The sequence below is a fragment of the Oratosquilla oratoria genome, chromosome 39 (assembly GCF_046742065.1).
Source record: "Oratosquilla oratoria isolate Oo_2021 chromosome 39, ASM4674206v1, whole genome shotgun sequence".
Classification (NCBI taxonomy): domain Eukaryota; kingdom Metazoa; phylum Arthropoda; class Malacostraca; order Stomatopoda; family Squillidae; genus Oratosquilla; species Oratosquilla oratoria.
In genome coordinates this window covers 31700551-31705550 of record NC_134815.1, presented here as the reverse complement: position 1 = coordinate 31705550, position 5000 = coordinate 31700551, and the positions used below count along the sequence as shown (strand labels likewise).

Below are 5000 nucleotides of genomic sequence, written 5' to 3'. Positions count from 1 at the left end.
CAAATACTATTTTTGTTTCTACTTTTCTTCATTTCACTTGGAGAGGGTAAGAAGTAACACCTCTCGGTGTCAGCTGGCACATTCTCTGTTATCCTGAGTTCTGGCACACTTTTTGTTCACGGCACCGCGGCACCAACAACTCCCAGCCCGGGTAACGATAAAGGTGTTACAGCCCATTCCAGTAATAGATGATCGAAGCTTTGATATGATTGGCTAATTTAGGTGGGAAAAATCTGTTCATCCTCCTCCTCTTCCTCCTCCTACTACTCTGCCTCCTCCTTCTCCTCCTCTTCCTCCTCCTCCTACTCTCCCTCCTCCTCCTCCTCCTCCTCTTTCTTTCCGTCCTTTTTATTTTCCTCCTCTTTCTTCTCCTCCTCTTTCTCCTCTTTCTCCTCCTCCTCCTCCTCCCTCTTTTTCTTTCCGTCCTTTTTGTTTTCCTCCTCTTTCTTCTTCTCTTCCCCCTCCTCCTTTTTTTCGTCCTTTTTCTTTTCCTCCTCTTTCTTCTCCTCCTCTTCCTCCTCCTTCTCATTCTTTCCCTCCTTTTTCTTCCCCTCCTCTTTCTTCTCCTCCTCTTCCTCTTCATCCACTTTCTTTCCCTCCTTTTTCTTCTCCCACTCTTTCTTCTCTTCCTCTTCCTCTTCCTTCTCTTTCCTCTCCTCCTCTTTCTCCTCCCTTTCCTTCTCCTCTTCCTCTTCCTCCCTCTCCAACTACTTTTTCACTTCTGCCTTCTCCTCCACTTCCTTATCTCTACACCTCCTGTTTTTTTCTTTCCATTTTCTTCCTGGTTCTTTTCTTCCTCTTCCTCCTGCTCTTCCTCCTCCTCCTTATCCTCTTGATTGCCTTCCTACATCTTTCTCTCTTCTTTTCCTCTTCCTCCTCCTTCTGGTTCTTCTTCTTCTTCTTCTTCTTCTTCTTCTTCTTCTTCTTCTTCTTCTTCTTCTTCTTCTTCTTCTTCTTCTTTCCATCTTCCTTTTTTCTTCATCTTCAATTTCTTGACTACCTTATTCCCTCTTCTCCTCCTCCTCCTCCTTCTCTTCCTCTTTCCCTCCTCTTCCTCTTCCCCCTCCCCTCCTCTTCCTCCTCCTTTTCTTCCTCCTCCTCCTATTCCTCCTCCTCCTCCTCGTACCCCTCTGCACAGGAAGGATTCGCTACAGAAGATTCTGGAGAGCGGGTCGGTGGGCAAACCAATCGCTTCTGTTCGTGATTGGGGGTAGAAGATAAGGAGAGGAGGAGGGGGAGAGAGGGAAGGGGAGGGGGGAGAGAAGGAAGGTCGGACGGGGGGAAGGGGGGAGATGGGGGAGTATCTGCAGTGGTGATGCGGAACACGGGGGAGGAGTGTGGGGGGGAGAGGCGTGGAAATGCAGGACTTCAAGGGGGGGGGTCTGGAAGAGACGAAGGGGGTGGGGTAGGGGGATGGAGTGAAGGGGGTATTAGGAGAGGGACGGTGGAAGGGGAGGGGGAGTGGGATTGTTGGATTGCGACTCCAGGAAGAAGGGGATGAGGAAAAGGGAGATAGGGAAGAGCAGGAGGATGTATATGAGGAGGAAGAGGAGGAGGAAGAGGAAGAAGGGGAGGAAGAGGAGGAGATGAAAAAGGAGGACAAGTAGGAAGAAGAAGAAGGCAACAACGACGACGACGACGAGGAGGAGGAGGAGGAGGAGGAGGAGGAGGAGGAGGAGGAGGAGGAGGAAGTGGAGGTGGAAGAGGTGGTTTGGATGAGGATGAACTTGAGGATATGCATAAGGAGAAGAAGGATATGGGGACTTTGAACAAGGATGAGGGTGAGGATGTAAATGAATAGGATGAGAACGAAATGTAACAGGTAGAGGATATGTAGGAGTAGGAGGAGGAGGAGGAGGAGGCGATGGAAGATGTGGAGGAGTAGGAGGAGGAGGAGAAGGAGGAGATGGTGAAGAAGGAGGAGGAGGAGGAGAAGGAGGAGGAGGAGGAGAAGGAGGAGGAGGAGGAGAAGGAGGAGGAGGAGAAGAAGGAGGAGGAGGAGGAGGAGAAGGAGAAGGAAGATGCGGAGAGGATGAAGAGAAGCAGGGGGAGGATAAAGTGGATAAGAAGGAAGATGTGGAGAAAGATGTGGAAGAGTAGGAGGAGAAGAAGAAGGAAGATGTGGAGGAGTAGGAGGAGGAGGAGTAGGAGGAGTAGGAGAGGGAGGAGTAAGAGGAGGAGGGGGAGATGGAGAAGGAAGATGTGGGGAAGGATATAGAAGAGTAGGAGGAGGAGGAGGAGGAGGAGGTAGAGGAGAAGGAGAAAGAAGATGTGGAGGAGTAGGAGGAGGAAGAGGAGGAGGCGGAGCATGTGTGAGGTTACTTTGGATTAGAGTAAAGTCCAAACCAATCTGGGCTTGCTGACAGGAACAAAAGTCCTGTTTACCTTGCCAGTTCGTGCGTCCCCTTCTCCCAGCCAAACAAGATCGTCTCAAGACAGGGGCCTGTTCTCGACTGACGTCTACAGGTGGTGACCTACCCTGCTGAAGAGGGTCGTTGTGTCTCTGGGAGTGAAAAAAAAAATAGGAAAAAACGTGACCGTATGAAAAAAATAGAACTTATCATTAGAGTAAATAACTCTATAAGCTTCAAGAGAAAACTAAGTAAAACTATCTGTATTACAGGACACCAAGATACCTGGGTATCTATAAGAAATAGTAAAAAACACAACAAAAAATTAGAACATAAGAGGAGACGGATTTGGAACAGAGACTAAGAATACAAAAAATTATAACAAATAATAGAATGAGCACATACAGAAGACATCTCCCGTAGCTGCCTTCGACGGCCCGGTCCAAGATGGGAGCCAAGACAATGACAGGGATAATGGAAGATGGTGGTGAGTAATGATGATGCTGATTGATTGCGATGATAAATCATTATGACTTGAGACGACTGGTAAAGATGGATGCTGATGGTGGTGGTGATGACAATAACGATGTTAATGATGATGGTAATGATGAGGGTGATAGTGGTGGTGATGGTGGTGATGGTGGTGATGGTGATGGTGTTAGTGATGATGATGATGATGATGATGATGATGATGATGATGATGATGATGATGATGATGATGATGATGATGATGATGATGATGATGATGATGATGATGATGATGATGATGATGATGACGTTGATGATGACGTTGACGATGACGATGATGATGATGATGATGATGATGATGATGATGATGATGATGATGATGATGATGATGATGATGATGATGATGATGATGATGATTGCAATGGTACTAGTAATGATTATGATGGCAGTGATTCTGTGTGTAAAGTTCATAAACATGAGGATAATGCTAAGGATTGTAGTAGGTGGAAAAATAATTATCATCACCAAAACGTATTACCACAATTTCATCATGACTGTCATCATTATCATCGCAATCATGATCACCATCACCACTATTTTTACCCCACCACCATCTTCATCATCATCAGCAGCAGCAGCAGCAGCATCGTCATCGTCATTATCATCATCATCATCATCATCATCATCATCATCATCATCATCATCATCATCATCATCATCATCATCATCATCATCATCATCATCATCATCATCATCATCATCATCATCATCACTATCACCATCATCATCACCACCACAACTAACATCACATGACCACCACTATTGTCATCACCACAGTCGCTATCCTGCACAGTTCTGACTATCGGCATTGGCATAATGGCCGCACATGACCCCAATGAGAGCCGGGGCGAGAAGAGGGGGGGGGAGGTGAGGGCACCGCTGCTGCGCAAGAGGTGGTCCGCGCGGGCGACGGAGACGGTGACGGAGGAGGAGGAGGAAGGGGAGGAGGAGGAGGAGGAGGAGGAAGAGGAGGAGGAGGAGGAGGAGGAGGAAGAGGAGGAGGAAGAGGAGGAGGAGGAGGAGGACCCGCGAGGAAGCAACACTCCAAAGACACCTTCAAAGAGCGTAACGACTCCAACAGCTGAACGTGCAATAACACGAGCAGCAGCGGCAGCAGCACCAGCAGCTGCAGGGTCCATTACAGCTGCGGCAGCTGCGCAGGTCGTAGATGAAGCCGGAAAGTTCCGGTGTTCGTTTTATTTCCCGCGCGAGACGAAGGCGCGAAAGGAGCGGACGGCGGGAGACGCTCAGCAGGGAAGGCAGTTGTCTTCAGTGGCTGGTGAAAGACCCGATTTCGCCCTCATTCGGGATTTTATTCTGCCCAACATCAGGATATTTTAATCAGCTTAAAGGAACGTCGTCGATTCGTCATTATCATCATCTTCGTGGTATATTCATAGATTAATTAAAATTGAGTCCGCGTTCTTGAGAGTTCAGCCCGAACAATGAGGTCATTTTCGATTCTATTTATCTGTTTTTTTTTTTGTTTTTTGTTTTTTATCTTCGTATTCCCAGACGCCTTCGTCCCGCTGCCCTTGGGTGTCATATGATGTCAGGTCACCTGTGTGACGACGTGTGGCTTTGACCTCGACTGGTAACGGATAACTTCGACAGTCAACGGATCTACATGACCTCCGCCTTTCTCTGTTTTCTAAACACACACGGCAAAGGGAGTAGTATCAGCTATACACGCCCCCTGGGCATAAGCTTAAGCACTCTGCTACAACATCTCTTACAATTTTCTTTTTTGTCTTTTTTTCAGATCCCGATAGTCCAGAGGCAACGCAAAGGTGAGTGCACACTTAGAATATGTTTTATCCAAAACTTTAAAAACGTTTGTTGTGACGTCAGGACTCATCTCGTGACGTCAAACCTCACTTTGTGACGTCATAACGTCAGTGTTGCGTCACAACGTCACCTAAAAGCACTATTCATGACGTCAGTATGTCAAGATGTATAATATGATTGAAAGCGTTGCTTTGTGATGTCAAGTCGTGTCATGCGAGACTTCTCAATATGGTGGCACACTTGCCATTTCTTGCTAGCATTCTACTTGCTTTTTCTACTTAGTTTGAGCAGAAACGACTTCGGTTACGATATTTTGTTTTTTAAAATTTCCAA

General features: G+C 47.1%; 1 protein-coding gene across 1 annotated transcript in view; it reads left to right on the top strand.

Annotated features, from left to right (window-relative positions):
- Positions 1-5000, top strand: part of LOC143020207 (putative cationic amino acid transporter) — a 506337-nt gene that overhangs the window by 347127 nt on the left and 154210 nt on the right. Inside the window, exon 2 of the mRNA XM_076176374.1 lies at positions 4642-4669. The gene's annotated coding sequence lies outside the window, so the exon portion shown is untranslated. The remainder of the gene's footprint in view (positions 1-4641; positions 4670-5000) is intronic.